The sequence below is a fragment of the Globicephala melas genome, chromosome 18 (genome assembly GCF_963455315.2).
Source record: "Globicephala melas chromosome 18, mGloMel1.2, whole genome shotgun sequence".
Lineage (NCBI taxonomy): Eukaryota > Metazoa > Chordata > Mammalia > Artiodactyla > Delphinidae > Globicephala > Globicephala melas.
The window spans coordinates 1,774,784-1,795,251 of NC_083331.1; the positions used below are offsets into that span (position 1 = coordinate 1,774,784).

Consider the following 20,468-nt stretch of genomic DNA (forward strand, 5'->3'; position numbering starts at 1 on the left):
GACCCCATCCCCAGATCGCCTGAGCTGTCCATGAGGGAGACCAAATGACCTGTGTGAGACAATTCAAGGGTAACAAAAAATGATAAATTCCAGGTTATAGCAACTGACACTTGGTGGACTTGAACCAGAGGGAAGCGAGTTACAGGAAACGGGAGAAGTAGGGAAGGTTTCCTAACAGAGGTTATGCTTGAATTAAGTCTGGAAGCAGTCAGGTTCGGAAAGGCAGGTGTAGGATGGAAAAATCTATGTAGTGGGAAGAGATGCAAAGGCACTCGCGTCCTAAAGCAACCGAGGGCCATGAAGTAATTGGTACTTATTTCCTGAGTCGCTGAGGATGTAAACTGGAATATCAACAATCTGAAAGTGTGTGTGTGTGTGTGTGTGTGTGTGTGTGTGAGAGAGAGAGAGAGAGAGAGAGAGAGAGAGAGAGAGAGAGAGAGGGAGAGAGGCTGGAGCAAGGTGAGGCCAGGGTGGGTGGGGAGCATTGCTGGAGGATGCTGGCTGCGGGGTGGGGGTGGGGGGGTCGGCTGCTGGTACACATATCTGGGGAGGGGGGGGATGGGCAGGTAGCGGGAAGGGCAGGTAGCGGGAAGGTCTCTGCTGGGGCACGGAGGCCACAGACCCAGGAGGGCTGTTCGCAGTGAATCGACGACCTTCCTAAACTCTCCTAAGCTCGGGGGCCTGGGGACACGTCCCTCCCTGCCCCTCGGAGTCAGGCTGCTTTGGGAAGTGAAACATTTATTTTATTCTCCCTTGAAAACAAACTTGACATCATTGATCCGCTGCTAAAAAATGTTTGTGCTGAATTCCTGCTTCTAAGCCAGGGCCTATGACTCAGATGGTGTGCATTTCAAAATTCTCTCAACATAATTTCACATAAAAAAGAAACATCTTACATTGGGCCAACTCTGTTAAAAACCAACTGCCTTGTATCACTAATACATAGCTGGATTGATTCATGGTGTACATCTTCAAAGACCTGGATACTCATCTTTGTTTGCAAATTCCTTATTAACGTGGAGATAAATGTTATCATAAATTGAACTTTCATGCGATGGGCTAAATGTTTGGGTCTTTAGAGTTCATTTCCAGAATGTTCGACGGCACGACTGTAAGGGCTGCGTGGCACTCTCCCAACTGGACACAGTTGGAGATTTTTTTTTTGTCTCCTTTTTCTTTAAGCGAGATGATAAACACTTAATAAGAAGATGGAACTTATGGAAATTAGCCAGAGGAGAATAGCATTCTACCGATGGAATTCCACTTCAGATGCTGGGCTGGAGAGAAATCCTCCTCTCAAGCTCCTTCGCCTTTGGATGATGGCTTTCAAAACTGTGAAAACAGAGAGAGCCAAGTGTGTGGTCTTGGGCAATTTCGTAATAGCCTGTGGAGGAGACAGAGGGGGTGCTTTGCTGGAAAAAATGATTAGCTTTTTCTTTACGATGACAGAAAACAGTTGCAATTCAAAGATGCCAAAGGTTCTGCAGCCCTCCCATCACTGCTCCCAGGTGGTGCTTTCAATAAAGGCCTCGGAAAGTCACGCCCCAGAGATGTCCTCAGGGCAGAGCCATTGTCAAGGGGAGAAACTCGGAGAATTAGTCAGAGCAGGGTTGGAGGAAAAGATGCTGGATTTTCCTTCAGGGCAATCTGCTCCTGAGTTCCTGGAGCCTTCAGGTGCCTCTGACTGACTAATGAGCGTGAAGTCTGCTCCTGGGTTTCTCAGGCCGAACTGGAGGAGCCCTTCTCAGGTTCCAGTGTTATTATTGTTGTTGTTTGACTTAAGTTATCCCAGGAAGCCTCAGGCCCACGCTGAGGTATCACTCCTCTGGGGTACGCAATCTCTTATAACAAAATAGGTTTTAATTAACTAGTTACCTTGCTCGTAATACACCACACGACGGTTTTGACCTTTTCAAACAAGTTTTCCGGAGACTGGTTTTTCTTTTGTCCCTTTGGCAGCGATCTGATCGGCCTGGCCTGGGACCCGCGCCCCAAGCCCAGGCTCTTTCCCCGCACCAGGCCCTCCATGTGTAACGGGGACTAGGGGTGAGGCGGACAGTCGCCTGTGTCTGTTGAGTCAGTTCAGAGCTCCTCCGTGAGCACAGCGCCAGGCCTGGGAGCCCCATGCTGGAGAAGACCATTCTCATCCCTGACACCCTCGGCGCAGTGGCGCTCAGACGCTGGAAGGCGACAGTATCACTTTGTGGGGCCGACGGGGACTAGACTCGTGCACAGGTGCTCTGGGGGGCTGCGCACTTTGATTCCACGAGGCCATCCCAGGTCAGCTGGCCTGTGATGTGCGGCCCGAGGGAGCTGAGTGGGACGCAGGTGTCCTGACGGCCCTGCTCTGCATCCCCGCGACATGGGCCCCGCCTGCTTGCTCCGCTCAGCCTGTAACAGACCTTTCCTGCTGCAGAACTCATAACCGTTCGGTCCTGTCGGCCCCTAGAAGTAGCAGACTTTCCAAACTGGGCACACTCAGTCCAAACTCTTCTAAGACTCCCCAGGGTTGAGAGAGCTCCTGAGGGTGAATTGTGCTGAAACTGGCGTCTGGACGCCTGTTACTTGAGCTGCGCGTCTTCTGCGCTTTCTCGATTCTGGTCTGTTGGGCAGGTTCCTCAACAGCCCTGGAAAAATGCGCAGCAAGCTGATCCACCTGCCCTGAGCCTCTCCAGGACCCTCCTGCTGAGAGGTCCCTTAACTGTCACCCAGGGTGACTGGGAACCTCACGTCTGAGGACCATCGAGGTGCTGGAGACACGTCGGAAGCAGTGACTGTGGTGGGAATAGTACCTAGGCCATGGGATGGAGCGGGGTTGTTACCTGCCTCTTTACGGGGACAGGTGAGTGAGGGATGGAGGTGAGCATCTTGGTGGTGGAGGCGGGGATGGCACAGGTGTGCAGCAGCAGACTTCCGCTGAGGGCAGGAAGGTGCCGCAGGGCAGGATGCCCTGGAAGAAAGGCCTCCTGCCGGAGGGAAGTGCTTCTGTTTACTGGATTCCTCTGCTTCAAGACAGAGAGCCGCCTTCTTCCTCAGCATGGCCTCCCTGATCCCAGTGAAGCCCTCCAGGACCCCGTGGGGCTCCTGGGCACGGAAGTCTTTCTGTGTCCCCCGTTCCTTGTTTGTAGGGAATAGACTCCAGCCTCCATGATCTTCCCTGAGTTCTAAAGGGCAGGTTCAAACCGTTGCTGATCAGGGAAGGGAGAGAATGCAGAGACCAGGGAGAAGCAGTCCAGAAATAGCGCTTGAGAAGCTCATCAAGCTCATCAAGAGAACGTTTGAGGCCCTGCACACACCCTGACCCTTAGGAGCAATCTCCCCCTTGAACCATTGCTATAAAACTCCTCACCAGATCCCCCCGGGTTGGGACACAGAGTTTTTCAGGGCACGAGCCTGCTGTGTCCCCCTTCGCCTGGCAAAGCAATAAAGCTGTTCTTTTCTGCTTCATCCAAAACTCTGCCTCTGGGATTTGATTCGGCGCCGGTGCGCAGAGGCCGGGTTTTCGGCATCTCCAGCAAGGCTGTGATGGTTTTTGGTCTCTGACGCTTTGAGTTTTCTTGCCAGCTCTGCCTGTCTCTGGCCGGTGTTAGAGTGATGGACATGTTCCTTAAAACACGTGCCCAGGTTGTCAGGCTCCTCGATGCAGGACTTGTAAGACGTGACCCGTGAGTGCTGGCTGGGTTGAGCCCTCGCCCGTCCCTGGGTACTCAGGATCCAGGCCAGACAGGGATTCAAGGACGGGGACAAATCACACCAGCTCCCTCATCCACAAGCTTTTCATCGAATAAGAATGCATTGAAGATAAACATCAAAGGGAACTTCAAAAGTGAAAAGTAGTAACAAAAGGCTAAGCGTGCGCTGAAGTGCGTATTTGGAATCAGAAGGGGCGCCATTCGGCGTGCTCTGTGGGAGAGGCTCGGTTTATAGCTTGACTGCTGTGCTCGAGCACACACACGGGAACTTTCTTGTTTTTAAATCACCAGTTTTAAAATAACTCTCTTAAAGATGAGTTTCACGCTGGTGGCCTCACTGCATCTCTGTCCACACCCCAGGGCTCTGAAGACCACTCCTGTGAAGCCGCAGACCCCCAAACACACGACACAGCAAGGGGCACTCCTGAGGTTGGGGAGGAGACCAGCGGGGCTGGGACAGTTGTGGGGAATAAAGCCCAGGGCCCGAGGCTTCGGAAGTTCATAGACTGCCGCTTTCCTATTATCCTGGCTGTGGTTTGATATCTTGCAGCTTAATAACATCATTTTAAACGTCTCATTGTGGAGAATTTCCAAGAATTACCCAGCTAGAGAGAGTAGCCTATGGACCCCTGTGGACCCATCACCCAGCTTTTTTGGTCAAGAATGAACTAGTGGCCGATCTCGTTCTACATACTCCCCAGATAGATACTTCTAACACTGATGTTTTCAAAAGCTGACGCTGTTCAGCAATGATTTGGTAGAGTGAACCCGTCGCAGGGAGAGTCCACAAAGCAGTCTCTGCCTGTACGCAAGGTTGTTGCAGATGGGGAGAGAGAAGCGTGTATCAGAGAAACACAGAACAAATATGGGTAAATCAGGATCTTGATTAACTGTCTGTAAGAAGAGCTTCCAAACAATGTCAATGGGTTGAGTAAGAACCAGAAAAAGAAGACGGAGGAATACAGCTGGCTCTGGAAAAATAAAACGTTAGCTGAAAAAGAAAGGAGAAAACGTACAGGTTAGCACAGACTAAAAAAGGGCAGAGTGACAAAGCCGTAAGTGGTCACAAATGCACGTGTTTGTGTGTAAACCACAACAGCTGGCTGGACGATGGCGGGTCAAAACAAATTCTCTGGGGAAAATGAATATAAGTCTCTTGGGCCAACATCTGTAAACACTGAACGTTTTTGTTTCTTGGAGGCAGGTGACCACCTCCTGCCATCAGCTCCAGGGCGAGACGTTTCCCTAAACCTGTGGGTCTCCTTTCGTGCAAGAGCCCATCAGGGATTCAGTTTGAATATTCTATTTCTGATTCCTTTGTTGTGGCATTATTTTTCAAGTTAGTTTGAGTAATGTTAATCTTTTCAGAAAATCACATATATATGATGCATATATATAATCTCTCGGGCACTCTTACTCAATAATCAGGATGTGTCTCTTTTTTCCCAAGAGAGCGCGTCCGTAATTAAATGGACGCTAACACCTCGCTGATGCCTGTCTGTTCCGTGCGGGATGCTGGTGGGGACGAGGCTGTCTGTCATCTGCGGGGTGGAGCGGGGATGGGCGGTGTCTGGACAGGCAGCGTGGGCTGGGTCCTCGGCCCGCGGAGGAGGGGGCGGCCACCTGACTGCCATCGGGGGTGCTCAGGGCGTCGAAGGCTTGAGCACTGAGGGGCTGTCAGGGACGCGGTGGACGGTAGGAGCCACCTCCGGGGGGCTCTCCTGAGCCCGGAGTCCAGCTGTCGCTCGCTGATCACGTGGGTCCTGGGCATGTCGACTTCCCTCTGCTTTAGTCTCCTTGTCGGGGCGCTCACAGCGGCACTGACCACCCCGGGTGCTTGTAAGTTAAAGCATCCTTGCTCTGCTTCGGCTCGGAGGGACCCATGGCAGTGCTGGCCAGGAGGAGGACTCGGGCCAGAGCGACCTTGACAGGGGTACCAGGCGCCAGGGGCCGTGGAAGCCAGGACACTGCTCACGGGTGATGGCTGAGCTGCGTCCAGAAGGGAGCGTGGGAAAGACAGCTCGGGGCGGGAGGATGTGGGTTAGAGTGAACCTGGCAGGAAGTGGGGTTACTGGGTACGCAGAGGGTGAATGTGGTCCAGCAACCCAGGGGCTGGCGGGGAGCACAGGGGCCTTGGTTTGCTGCCTCTGAGCCGGGGACCTCACGTCTGTCCTGCCAGAGGCCACTTGGGCCGGGGCAGGTGCCAAACCCACACCGTGCAAGGGGTCAGGAGCCGGGCGCACTTGACCCTGGCTTTCTGCATTCCAAGCCCCACCTTCTTCCTCAGCCCCCGCCCTGCCTTGTTTAGGACAGGGAACAATAGTCATAAGGACACCCACCCTGCCGGCCCCGGGCTGTTCCCTCCTGGAGGAAAGAGGAAGGAGCCGCGGGGGGTGGGGGGGGTGGGGGGGTGGGGGGGTGGGGGGGGTGGGCAGGGACCCACCACCTTAGTGACCCGTCACCACGTTTGCTGAGCAAATTGAAAGTTTGCACGTCAGCGGGAAGCCGGTGTCCTGTTTGCAAACCCTCCCCTTGCGGTTTCCCGAGTTGTGGCCAAGGCTGAGAGGCGTGGAGGAAAGGACCCATCGGACGTGCAGACCTGCCCGTGCTTTGATCGCAGCGGGAGACGGCTTTGGTTCCCGCCTCTCGCAGCCTTTGTGAAGGGCAGGGGCGTCTTCGACAGCAGGCCGGAGTTTGCGGCTCCGCTTCCGCCAAGCCCACTTTGCGCGTCTGTGCTCTGAAGATGACGGAGTTCGCGACAGCCCCAGTTAGGACCGATTGGGAGCGTGGGCGGCTGACCCCTGGCCAGAGAGAAGTGACACTTGGTCGTGTCTTTTTCTCTTTATTTCCAGCAAATAGTTTGAGTTGCATTTTATCCACAAAAAGGCTTCGTTTGCCTATTTTTTGTCCGTTTATATCCTTTTTTATTTTTCCTTTTTCCTTCATAATGAATTTTTGAATTGATCTAAACCTGAGAACTGATTCCGCGTGAAGCTGGAACTGTGACCCTTGACCTTGACCCTTGACCCTGGGACAAGAAGCTGGAGAGTGAGGAGAGAGGGCTTCTGCTCCCGGGTTTGCTCTGACGCAGCCAAAGTCTGCGTGAGTGACTCAGCTTCTCTCTGCTGTAGTTTTCCCACGTGGAAAACAACTTTAGTAATTCCTGGGCCCGCTGTGTGTGACAAAATTCCATCCCCTTGGAAGAAATGAACTATCAGATTATGGTATATGATTAGGTAATCCATAGCTTCTGATTTCTATTCATGTGCTAAGCTTAGCCATTTTGGGGGGGAGGTTTCTGAAAGAAATAATTTGATTTTCACAATCTCTTGGGCTCAGGAGCCGTGATGAACACAATAGCTACGTGCCCGAGAAAACAAATTCTTCCCTTGCGCTGGTTCCATTGTTCTAGGCGACTAGATCTGTAGATGATTGTTCAGCCCCACTCTTTTTTCTGGTCCTGTCCCATCAGATACGCATTCCAAGAAATTACCTTAAGATTTGTTTCACCATGAAAGCTACATTCTCAGCTGTGCTCCAATCAACTGGATAAAAGTGGCGAACCCATCCTGGTTGACTATCACCTTTCAAAGTATGTGTGTGGAGGAGCGAGCCTGAGCCCTCTTCCCTGCCTCGCTATTGTTAGAAATAAGTAAGGATGTATTAGGACATGCTTTGTGTGCCAGAAGTTTCCGAAACTTTTTGCAGCCGCACACAGAAACAGGAATTACTTCACCCGCCGTTGAAATGTGGCCACTGCTTCGATGAGATGGGGCAGCTGTTTAAAACTGCACAGCAGCTTTAACAGAAAACCCGATGCACAGCAACATTCCAAAACGGGGGCCTGCAAGTGAGGGGCACCGTGCTGAAATCCCAGGGGACGCTTCCTGGGCTGGGCCCGCTGGTGCTGGGCTGTGGGGGCTTTAGTTTTGTGTCTCCCTGGGAAAGCCAGCCTCTTCTGTTCAGGGCTGCCCCCTGGTCACCTGCTAAATCATCCGATCCCAGACCGCCAACTGATGGGCAGCCCCCAGCAGTGTGGCGGGTTCTCCACACTGGCTGACGGAGGTCGGCAGCAGGAAGAGGTGGCCTTGCGTGAGGAGTGGTGACCTGACCCTGCAGCGACACTTACAGCTGGGCACGGCCCAGGGTGATGGAACAGAGAACACTGTCCAGTGCTTCCTGGTCACTGTAAAATATGTTCTCCGACCTCAGAGACACTGACATGAATTCATCAGCTTGGAGTCTACACTGTTCCTATATTTATCTGCTCACATGGGCCAGAGTATCTTGGAGACAGAGACAGAAAAGTGTCTCTTTTTCGGACCACAGTTTCATTAGCAAAAATCGCTTCTCTTTTAGGCAAAAGAAGGACTCAGTTTACGAGTAGATTCCTCTTCTCTGGATAGATTTTAGTTTCGGGAAAAGCAAAGCTGACGACCACTGTACTCCCTCAGGCCTTCTTCTTCCCAGGGCAGTTGAGGATTTTCATGGTGAAAAGAGAAGGGGAGCCAGCACAGCATATGACACGCTAAAGCCCACGGCAGGCGGGCGAGCAGCGCCCACAGGAAGAGTATAGCTGTAAACACACACATCAGAAAAGAGGAAAGCTCCCACGTTAATAAGCCACGTCTGCACCTCAAGGAGCTACAGAAAGAAGAGAAACTCAAACCCAGAGCCGGCAGAAGGGAGGAAGGAAGATGAAAGCGAGGATAAATTAAGTAGAAGCTAGAAAAACAACAGGGAAAATGGTCAAAAACAAAAGTTGTTTCTTTGGAAAGACCAACAAAGTGGACAGACCTTTAGCTGGATTGACTGAAAGAGGGGGCTGCTCGGCAGTGTCTGGGGGCTTTGTTCTTCCGTTTAGGGGGTTGATGGTGCCCGGCTGGTCTCTGCCCCGTCTGGGCTGTGAGCCTTTGCAGGGCTGTCCTAGATGATGGGGGGGTGGTGTGGAGGGTCGGAGGCCATCCCTGGGAGGCTTGTGATACAGGTTAGGTAAAACAGGGTGTTTTGCACACCCCGATATTTCTTCTGGGAAAGGGAACCAGAGTCCCTGAGGGAAACCCTACAGTGGGAAAGGGCAGCCTGGGGCTGGACTGAGGGAGGAGGTGAGGGTGGGCTTAGGCAGGTCAGAGGAGCAGGTGGTGGTGGGATGCTTGTCCAACTGAGCTCAGGCTCACAGCATTTGCTGGTAGATGCAAGGCCCCTTCTGCCCCAAGTCACTCCCTGAGCCCGGCATTCTGTTTCCTCCAAGCGCAGGGTCAGGGCCGCTGTTCCCATTCACCGTGTTCTGGTGACAGCTCTGATTCTCCGTGGAAGATTCCACTTTCCCAACTGGGTCCAAATCAGATATCGACTTTACTAACTTTAAGTCATTTTGCCCATAGACAGCGGTGTTTTAGGAGGACACGCGGGAACGCCTGGGGGGTCACCACGGGAGACTGCCTGAACCTGGGCTCCAGAAGCATGGTCCCTGAACGGACCCTCAGCGGCACGCTGGGCCTCGGCGGGCCCGTCCGTCGGCGCGGGTCGTGTTAAAATGACCCTCTTTCTGTCGCCCGCTGCATCTCATCGTCCTCCGGGTCCTGAGGCTTTGTACCGTTCAAACCAGTGTCGAAAACCCCAGCTGGCCTTGCCTTCGAGCAGACGGGCACCCAGAGGCCTTGTGGCTCGCCCCGGCCCCGCGTTCAGAAGGGAACGTGTGGCCACTGAGCGGGGGACGTGGGAGGAGCTGAGCCCACGGCGGGGGCGGCGGAGGCCATGGGGCTGCTCTGGGCTGGCTTCCCTCCCTCCATCACAGGGCCAGGGAGCCAAGGCGCGTGGAGATTCGGGACGTCTGTGTCCGCAGTGACCACGCTGGCACCTACGGGGTCCGCTGGGGATCAGAAGCCCAGGTCAGCAGCACGGCCCTTGCTCTGCCCCTGGCCTTCCACCGCAGGGACCAGGGCCAGTCCTCCCTGAAGGTTGCTGGTGCTGCCTGGGTCCTTGGTGTTCACACCCCCTTGGCTGGGGTGGCCTGTGTGCCGGAGGGGGGAGCCTCTGACGCCCCCCTGCCCCTCACCTGTGTGCGAGCTCACCTGCAGCTCCACTGCTCTATGTGTTCCCTCTCCCTGCAGAGAGAAGCTTCCCCGCGTGTGTGAAGGCATCTGGATTTGATTCTGAAGATGACGGTTGTTAGTGCGGTGAAGGTTGGGACTGCAATTTGGGGGATCAACCCGGGCGTGTGACAGGCGACCCCAGGAGGGATGCTGGGGTCTGAGTCAAGCACTGGGGGCTGCCTCTTCTCCCCTGCAGGGTGACTGGAGTTGATCCCCTCAGGACGTCCCTCTGTGACGGATGCAGTGGTTGGCGTGGTGTCTGCCTGCCCTGGGAGTGGGTGGGAGAGAGGGCTGGGCCTGGTCCTGCCTCAGGGAGCCCACGGGGGCTGTGAGACACTCCTGCGTTGCAATTACGGATTTCATGCGCGCTTAATGAGATAGTAGACCCCTGAGGTAAAAGCAGGGTAATTACTCAAAATAGAGGCAAGACATTCTCCTATATCCTGTAGATATTAGCAGTTAGTGACCCAGACAAGCATCTCTTAACACCCTCTTTCTCTGAGCCGTTTATAATATACTGAACTTAGTCTAGTTGCGAAAAAGCCACCATAGCACTAGCTTCTATTCAACCAACCCACCGTGACCATCTCTTCCAGAAAGTATTATTTCCACACTCAGCGCAAAAACAGTAAGCACTTATATAGTATTTTTAATATTCAGAATACTTACACTTACTGATTACTAATGAACCCAAACCTCGAAACCCCCAAACAAAACACACAGCAAAACCCAGCAAAATGTTAGGTATTTTATTCTCCAGGAATCATTCACTTTACAAAAAGGTAAATGGGCTTGTTTCCTAGGTGGGGACGCTGGCTGCCTTGTCTGTGTGAGTTCCAGGCCGTCCCTCCCCTCACCCTGCAGTCGGCACCGACCACCCACTCTGGCCTGTGGGCCTGTGTCATCTTTCCCCGTGGATTGGCTGGGAAGTAGCTGGAGGGGCCGGCGGGGGTGAGGGCATATCTGTGGCCACGAGGAAACCCTTCCTGACTGGGCTAGTTGGACCCTCTGTCCCTGCACCCGGCCCGGCTTCTCCCACGAGCCCCCGAGGCGGGGACGGAGGGAGCTGGGTGATGGGTAGACTGAGTAAACAAAAAATGAACTTTTCTCTTCTGCCTGTGTGTCCTCCTCCCGGAGAGGTGATGGGCCGGGGTGAGGGAGAGTGCTGTGTTCATAACGATAGGCCCGACTGTGATGGCGACAGTAAGTTTTCGGTTCTGACACCAAGAACCAAGGGCTCCGATTCATCCGGTGAATTTTTTCAAAGCTCTGCTCTTTGGTTCCCTGCTGCTGACACAGGACACCGCCCCCCCGGACAAGCACACGGGAGCCCCGGAGCCCAGCCTCCAGGACACCTCCGGACACTGCACCCCTTCACATTCCGCGGGACCCACCTGACCCTCGCGCCCTCCAAGCGCTGGGCCCCTTCACTCCCCCGGCCCCGGGCTCTTCCCTTTTCGCCTCTGTTTTTGGAATCATTCGACCCGCTCGCCGGCTTGAGGGTCAGCACAGTGAACCACTGTGGGGTGCTCAGCTCAAGACTTGGCCCAGAGGACGCACCGGGTAGGGCCCTGCCCTCCGGCGGCCCGAGGGACGGCCAGGCACAGGGACTCACGTGGAGAAGCGAGTCGTCCAACTGAAAAATCCGTTCTTCCTTGTCTACGCTCAGAATAAGTCCTGTCGCCCCAAGTCAGTCATGTCCGCAGAGCACTGACCAAACTGAAATCACATAAAGGCAGATGAAAGTACTTCGTGGACTGCTTGGATTTCTCCTTTTCTTCAGTAATTTTTATGTTTTCCCATTTTTCTGGGCCTTAGAAATACCTTTCCCCTTCGCATCTTTCTCCGCTACGACTGGCTGGGGTCTCATCTTCACTCGTTTCAACTCCCCACGGCTCTGTCAGGTTCTGACCACGTGAGAGACGGACTCCACACGAGATCATAAGTAAACGGGGGTTCTCACAGTTCTGTCCTTTTGGAGCTAAGACTCCAGAGCTCAAATGAAAGGAAACAGAATTTTCAACACACTCTCTCGATGTGTTTCCATAGGGTTAGATTCCTTACAGAAACGATAAGCTATTTTGATGGGTGTCAGTGTCTTATAGAGACAGCCGCTGTTTTCTCTGTTTTGTGGGCAGGTGGGAAGGTCCTGGGAGGGAAGAAAGCTGTGAACGCAAGGGTAGGAGATGCAGGTGATGTCACTTCTCTTAAATTTGAGGAAGGACTGAGCGAACCAGGTTTGACAAAGACACACATGTTTACGAAAAGGAAAATGACAGAGAAGCCAGGAGATGAGTTCTAGAAAATAAGGGAAGAGGTCCCCAGTACCAGTATCTCTCTTCTTTTCTCTTTCTTCTCTTGGTTAAGCGGAGGGTGGGGTAGTGGAGACGCGGCCCGCGGCCCCTGGGCCCCCAGGCCTCCCCGTCCCATGGAGCGCCGCCAGCCGCTCCAGCAGGCCTTCACTCTCCGCCCGCGCTTTCTCCTCTGTTTCCTCCCAGACCATCAAACGAGGGACAGCCACGGCTTTAGAAGAAAGCTGCCAGTGCGGATTTGCTTGTTTTAGGCCCGGAGTCGTCTGATTTTCACGAGACAGTAACGCAGCGAAGGTAAGAGTGAAAGATTTAATTCAACAGCTCCGGCTGTGCTTTTCTTGCAGGTGGGAGAGGGTATTTTGAAGAGCTTTGAAAGGTAACTTATTTTCCTCAAACAAATGAATTGGTATTTCCGGCAAACTCTTTGGGGTGCTGGAGATGATCTAAGCTGATACTTCTTTATCTGAATATTGTTCCCAGGGTTGTCCACGTGACGCATGAGCCGTCAGCACCAAAATAGATAAAGAAAAGTACCTGTTTTCACTTGCATCCATTGTTTGTGATATTTTGCACCTACTTCATGAAACTGATCTGTCAGTGAAAAACAGGTTTGGTTTGAGGCACGTATCAGAAAGGGTCACGACGACCCATCACTTCTGGCTCTACACCGTGGAGAGCTATGACGTCTCCGTCTGCGTTAAACGTTTCCCCTGGGGTTTTGTATCCGGTGTTCACTTGCCTGGAAAGTGTTAGCGTCACAGGCGGGGGCTGTGGATCAGACCTGCTGTTCTTGGTGTTAACTGGGCGGGTTGGCGTGCTGCTCAGCTCCTTAGTTTCCTTCGTTGACCAAAGTAGGAGGAATAAAGTCTACGGGGCAGGATCGACCGTGTTCGGAGACGGTTGGGAAGGCCGCCGGGCAGTACTGCCGGCGGTGGGTGCGCAGGGCCATGAGGACGCTGGGGGCCCACGGTGGTCACAGCACGGCCTCAGCGACTCCTCTACCACGATCCTAGCGCAGCTGGTGCTGTGAATAGCTTTGCTTTGTCCCAGTAACGGTAACTCCCTGCACTGTTTTTATCCAGGAACAAAAGGAAGACTCTGAACTCTCCCTGCTGTTTGAAGCGTACCTTGAGAGTCCCGTGGTTTGTAAATGGAATACTTAGAATAAGGATTCCTTAGGGTCTGGGTCATGGAAAGCCAGTGGCTTGTTGCTGACTACGAGGCAGAGCTGTAATAGCCTATTTAAATCCCCGGTGACAGAGGCGAGTCATTTGCAACTACAGTTATTAGAACTTCCAAGGAATTACAGCCTTGCTCCTGCCAACAGTCAGGCTGCCTCTCTCGGTGCGGGGGTGACCGCTGGCGTGGCCAGGGAATGTGAACAGTGACGATCTTCCAACATCCTCATCTCTTCAGGGTTTGGCATTTTATTTTTGGTGGCTTCACCGGCAGCCTTTGTGCCCTGACGTGTACCTTTTATACCTCACAGAATAAGCTTTCCCCACTAGGTCTTAATATCCAGCCCCGTACGCAGTCATCATTAAAAACCAGAAAACCAGTCCCCTTGTTCTCACTCGGACGATAGGACAGTGACAGTGGCTTAGATCCGGGGATGCGGGCTGGGCTGAGCCGTGGAATCACTGGGTCTCTTGTCTGGGAGGCGTGTGTTCAGAAGAGAAGGCGCTTGGCCTGTATCTCATCCTGGGAAGTGGGCGAGGATTTGAATGGGAATTCATCCTAACGGGGAGCGGAGGCTGAGAGGGTGCCAGGAAAGTGGGGTGGGCCAGTGACAGTTCCTTGGAAAAGGATGGGCAGCTTCTGAGCAGACTCCAGTGTGGGTTAGAATGAGCCACCGCCGACCATAGACAGTACACGTGAACCGTTTAGAGATTAAACGCTGGGTCGGGGGTGGATGGTGCCCCGGAAACTAAGCCTCCCCTTCGCCGTTCACTACCCTTCCCCTGGGCCGGGACCGGTTTTAGAGCAGACATTTGTCACGGCAATCGTTCAGAGAGAAATGATACCCAAAGTGGTCCAGGTTCCAGGTTAACAAAGAATGCAGTAGTAGAACCTTTCGTAAGAAATTCTTTCTAAATCCTCTAAAATCTCATTCCTGGGACTTCTAGGTTTCCAGAGTTAAGATATTAAGAGTTTACCTATCGCTCTGATTTCGATACATTGTTTAATATTTCCAAAGTTTTAATAAACATATATATGTACAGTTTTTAGAAAGATCGGAGGCTTTATTTATTCCTTTTGCTTTCACCGCGGGATTGGCATGTCCCTTATCTGTGCAGAATAAGCCACAAAGCAGCATCTAGAAGCGGTCGTTCAGATCAGACAGAGCTTCAAGAAGCACTTATTAAAGTACAGCAAGTCAGACCAACTGGTTCTCTCAGTGGCTTGTCAGGGGTGAACGGTCCCACATCTGAAGGTCTGTGGCCAATGCCTGGGTGTGGGTAAAGCTTCGGCCGCTGCCCTGGAAGCCTCACCCCTGCTGGACGATGGGGCCTCAACGTTGCCAGCCCAGATGCTTCTCTGCGGCGGATTTAAGATGGGTGGTGTGTGTCCGTGAGTGGGGCCCTTGATGACCAGATGAGCTTCTCCCTGCAGTTTCCCCTGAATTGGGAAGTAACCGATTCCATCCTAACCGACAGCCTCAAAACAAACACCACATGCATTTAGGGGTTGAATCGACTCCCATGCAGCCTTCCAGACAGTTCCCGCAGCTCAGGCTGACCTAAGTGGGTTGATTGACGGGAAAGCACAGAGGACCCTGCTACGTCGTGAACAGACGCCTTGTGATAGCTGGCTAGGACCTTCCTAAAGGTTTCATTTTCTCTGTAAAGGAACAAGAAAAAGTTTACATTCTCTGATCCCTCCCTTTAAATGTCAGAATAGCGAGTTGGAAGGAGTCCCCAGGCCTAAAGTCAGAAGCCCTCAAGCTGAGTTTCCATTCTGGGAGGCACTTAGTGAAGTGCCTCTGGGACTCAAGGCAGTTTGCTCAGTCCTGCTGTCTCGGGGGCACGTGGATGGGATCGGGCACCGGGCCTGCACCTCTGCCAGCACCATCTCATTCAGCGCTAACGCCACCAGCCCCCTGCTGCCTTCTGCATAAACTAGGTAGATGAAGACGGACTAGGTTAAGATGTAAAATACAGATTTACAAAATAATACACGAAGAGATGCTCTTTTTTTGAGTACTTTCTGTCTGCCAGGCACTTAGCGCATATGATGTGTACTTTACATCTATCATCTCATTTAATCCTACAGTTAACACTGTGGGCAGGTGCCGGTTGAGGCTGGGAAACCTCGGGTCACAAAGCCATTGTGCGGTGGTGGCAGGGGTGGCCGTGGAAATATCAGTATAAATCCCGAAGCATCCGATTCCAGATCCAGAGCGATACTTCTTCATGTTTTACCAGATCTGTGCTTTAGCTTCTTAGAACTATCTTGAAGGACATATTATTTCTTGGAGTGATGAAGAAACAAAGTAGTGAGTGATGAAGACATTCACGTTTCTTTCTAATCCTTCTTCAGGTTTCATACGTTTACAAATACTTCAGAGTTTCCTTTCCACACGTAGCACAGAAGCCTGTCTTCTGTACCTAGAATGTTCCTCTGCAGACTGTCTGCCCTTTACCGTGGGAGGTCACGCCTGTGTCTTCACCGGCTTTCTGGTCCATTTCCAACCCTGTTCCCCATCCTGTGGGCTGCTGAAGACTGGCTCCAGAACCTTCTCTTTATTCCGACCATCAAAGGGACAAACAGACGCAACGCTCCGAATTCATGCGTACGTCCACTGTGGGGCGGTGCCCTCCTTGGTGAGAGCGTGTTTCCAACTTTGGAAAGCGTCTGTTCATGTAGCTGCAATCTCATAGAATATTCTGTTTGGATTTTCTTGTAGTTGCTGTTGACACTGTTATTTTCCCTCTAAGCATTGAGGTTAAGAGAGACAAACCTTCAGGAGTTGACTTCACTGAAACATTTGAGCTACTTGGGCAGAAAAGAGCCCACAGTCCAACAATGAATATGGACTTCCGGAAACACTGCGTATTTTACCATAATTTCACCTAATTTCTTGTTCCACAGAAAGACATATTCTCCATATATCTATTATCAGAAAAAGAGAAAAAAAGACATAATCCGACATGGCTGAAGTTTGAGACAGACACTCACGTAGGAGAAAATTAATTTTTAATAAGTGACTAGGGACTAAAACTAAGTGAGGTGCTTTCTGTTCTTAGTCATAAAAATTGGCTTTTCCTTTGTTACCTATGCTGACAGTTTAGGTAGTTTCCCCAAACTCCAAATCCAGTTGCTCCACGGGAAGGAATTGCCTGAATTCTTTTTTCCCCTCCTCTAGGACATCAAGGGGCAGCTTAGACGTCTGGTCCTAGAGACTCTTCCCCACGAAGGGAAGGTGTCCCCCTGCTGATGGCGGAGAGACCAGGAGGGAGGGTGTCCAAGGTGTATGGAGAGGAGATGGGAGGAGGGCACATCCCCGCAGGGGCCTGAATGTGAGAGGCGACGTGGGCGTGGTCTGGGCCCCCAGGACCAAGGGCTGAAGGAGGCCAGTGAGCAAGGAGAACGGGGCCCGAGCTCCCAGCAGCAGGAGTGGAACCCGGGACTCCTCACGAGTTCCCCAGGCATATGGGGTCCAGTGGGACCAGAGCCAATGCCTTGAAGACCAGTGACGCCACACCCCTGAGGACCAACCCTAGGTCAAGGGGACTCCGCCTCCCAACATGAAGATATGCCAGTTCCCCCCTCCACCCGGATGCCTTCTTAGGGACATAAGCAGGGGAGCAGCTCCAGGAGACGGGCCCTTTAATCTGAGAGAGGCTGGGCACTGCTTAGAAGACGGTTTCAGTGGTCTGATTCAAAGGCCAGGCTAACAGCAGTGCTCTGCGTTTGCAGGCACATTTGAGTTAAGTGCACAGCGGGTGAGGTGTTTCAACCCCATCACACCTGTTGACCCAGGGGGGTCTCTGGGTGGCGCATGAGCAGAGGGGACACGGACGCCCTTTGAGGCCTGTCCAAATCCCACCACGGGACACTTCTTTGTGTCTGCTCGTAAGTGGTCTGTGTTCCTGGGATCTGTTCAAAGCTTCCACGGACGTGCCAACATCTAATGCTGCATAAATCAGCATCTCCAAAACATGCTGGACGAGCCGGAGGTCTGCCTTGGAGACCTTTCTGAGGAGCCGGTGAATCCCTTTTGGTGCCCGACACGTTTCTCTGTGGATCCTCAAGGCCTTTACCACGGCCTGATTTAGCGCCTTCCTTTGTTTTCCTCTCGCTCTCCACCGCCTCCCCCAGCAATCAGCCCAGACTTTGTGTGGACTGTTCCTGCTTCCCAGGGGCATTGCTTTCTGCAGGCTCTCAACTGAGAAGAAGACACTCCCCGACATGAGTAAGCTCCCAGCACCATATTAAGTGGCTCCAGCACCTTCCGTGGAGCTCCGGGCCCGCAAGGGCTGTGCCGACCCTCACCCTGTTCTGCTCCTCTGAGCTCTGGGGTCAGGCTGAGCCGTGCAGCTGAGATGATAGAGGAGCGCGTCCCGCTCTCGCTCAGCGCAGAGTCGGGCTGAGGTCTGCAGGTTTGGACTTGGACTTGGAAGCCATCGGAGCTGGTGAGCAGGACGGAAAGGCCTGGCCACGGCCCTTCGCTCTCCATCCTGTTGCCTACAGTCCTGACCCTGCAGCGGGCAGACGGCAATAACCTGTGGCCACGCACGGCTGTCGTAGCTCACTCTGTGCCCGAGACACACTGCCGTCCAGTGGAATTAATTTACACACAGGTCACTTGTGGACCAACGTTTTTATTCTTCTTCCATACGTCATACGATTTCCATGACTCCAGCATCTGGGAAGGTCTTCGTGGCTAACTGGGCATCCCGTTGGTCAGGAGGGCAGGGGGCGTCCTGAGACGGAGTGAGAACAGATGGGGGTCTGCAGACGGAGCTTGAACTTGAGCGCTTCGCAGTTCACATGGCTGAACACAGAACCCCACGGGGCACGTTCCTATAGGCAGCGAAACTGACAAGCTTCCCGGGCCATGGGAGTTTCCCGTGTACTTGGCTGTCGGCGGTCTCCGCGCGGGGGTCACGGACACACATGCTTCACCCTCCTGTTCCTTTGCCAAGGGCAAGGCTTCAGCCCGGCTTCCTTGAACCCGGGGTTGCGTGAAGGTGGCGATGCTATAAACAGGGAGAAAGGACTTGGCCTCGTTCTTGTTCTTTTTTAGCAGCCCTGTCTCTCCCCTGTAATTTCCCTTCTCCATTTAGACAGTGCTGCAGCCACAGGAAGCCATGCTCGCCCAGCCAGCCGACCCGGACCCTGGCCATCTGAAGCCTTCTGGTGTTTTGCAAAGATGTCATCTCATCCCACACATGTCGCCTTCTGTGAAGGGCCAGGCCATGTGACACACAAGATGGGCCAAGCTGGGACTAGCATGTGGGGAGCGTCGACTGGAGCTGGGAGGCTCCACCATGCGCTCGTTCTCAGACGCCACAGAACTGCAAGTGAGACGAGACAGTCAGGCTGTAAACGTACCCCGCGTGAGTGACCCAGCAGCCCCAGGGCAATCTCTTCTCTGCTGAAGGAGGTCGCTCCCTGCCTGGGTGATTTGCCTTTAGATGTCAGATGAGGTGGAGAGGCGACTTCCCGCCTTTCACGACGATGTCGTGTTGTGCTGTGCTGTGCTGTGTTGAGTCTCCTTGCCCGGCTGTCGGGGTCCAGCGCCAGACTGTCCCTGGAAAGAGGGCAGCTATTCTTCTAGCACTTTCTCTCTGGGTTGACTTCCCACTCGTTAAGGAGGGGTTGGCTGCAACCGTGCGGTTTCTTCGTCCAGTGGTCAGCAGTGGGGAGGCTCGGGGACAGAATTCTCTCTCTCATTTCCCCAAGAGTCCACGTTATCCTGCTGAGAACAAAAAAACCACGTGGACCCCCAAAGAGTGCAAATGGTGAGTGCGGTTTGCTTGGTTCCCTGGGGCCGGAAGTGCCCACAGACGAGTCAGATGAGAACAGCGAAAAGCCATGCGGTCACCCCAGGGGTGGGTTCTGTAGGGCATCACATGTACAGATCCTCCCAAAGGGGCTACACCAGACATCCTGAAAATCATCCCGATGGCATCACCAGCGAGGTGGCGTCTGGCTTCCTGAGAGGTGATGCTGGCTGTGCACACCAAGGATGGTGACGTGGTGACATCGGTCACCAGCTTTGGCTCCAACGCTCCCCCGGAGTCCTGCAGCTGCCTCGGGACTGGGTTAAAAGTCTCGTTTTCAGATGGTACCTTTTGGGCCAACACTGATCAGGGCCTCACCATCAATAAAATAGGGATGACAGCGTTTGCCTCACACATTTACTGTGGAAATAAAGTCTGAAAACTAAGTGCTTCATAGATAGCAGCTGCTCTGATGCTTATTCCACATTCTTCAGATCAGAATGCGTCAACTAACTTTTTCATTTTTCAGTTAGTGTTTATATTTTTACATTGCATGTTTGAGATGCACCTGTCTTATTTCCAACACGGAAAGGATAACAAACAATTGCAAGCATCAGGTTGAGGGTCGCCAGGTCAAATACAGGATACCCAGTTAACTTTGATTTTTGGATAAAGAACAGAACATTGTTTAGTATAAGTATGTCCCAAAGATTGCATGGGATATACTTACACTGAGGAATTATCCATTGTGTTTCTGGAATTCAGTTTTCCCTGGATTTTTATTTGCTAAATTTGGCAACTCCAGCCAGGTTGGATGGAGCAGCGGTTAGTTTGGGAGTGGCTGACGTATCTTAGGCGGGCACACCACTCAACACGTAGAATGTTCCTGAATCCAGAGCTCAGGTACAGCCCTGGAGGGGTGAGCACGATGAACCTGCAAAGCCAGAGCAGGGCACGTTGTAGCCTGCTGGGCTCCAGGACTCTCCGTGCTGTTTCCTCCAAGTAATTTGATTTTATTCGTAACTAAACAGTCTGCAACCAGGCGGGAGTTGTGGAGTCCATAAATGACGGGCTTCCATGAGGTCTGGATGACATACCCAAACCCCATGGGTTCGCTGAGGAAAGCAGGTCAGGCGGCAGAGTCAGGGTTAAAACTCAGGCTACTCTGATTCCAGAAGCCTTGCTCCAGATACCTGGGGAAAGACGTCTCAGAACCTGAGACTAAGTGACTGTGTGAGACGCAGAAAATGAGTCCACCTCACATGACGCTCTTCGAAAAATGGAGGACTTTGGTGATGGATCTATGTGGATGTGTAATTGTTTGTAACTTTTTATGTCTCTTGTGTACCTCCAGGTAACACCTGGTGGCCAAGGAGATGCTTGTTGCAATATCCAAAATGTCCAAGAAATGTCTACTAA

At 52.8% G+C, this 20,468-nt stretch overlaps 1 long non-coding RNA gene across 1 annotated transcript in view; it reads left to right on the top strand.

Moving 5' to 3' along the window:
* LOC132593821 (uncharacterized) overlaps nucleotides 1-20,468 on the top strand; it is a 41,641-nt gene that overhangs the window by 435 nt on the left and 20,738 nt on the right. The window contains exon 2 of the long non-coding RNA XR_009559712.1: nucleotides 12,286-12,393. This is a non-coding gene — a long non-coding RNA (uncharacterized lncRNA). The remainder of the gene's footprint in view (nucleotides 1-12,285; nucleotides 12,394-20,468) is intronic.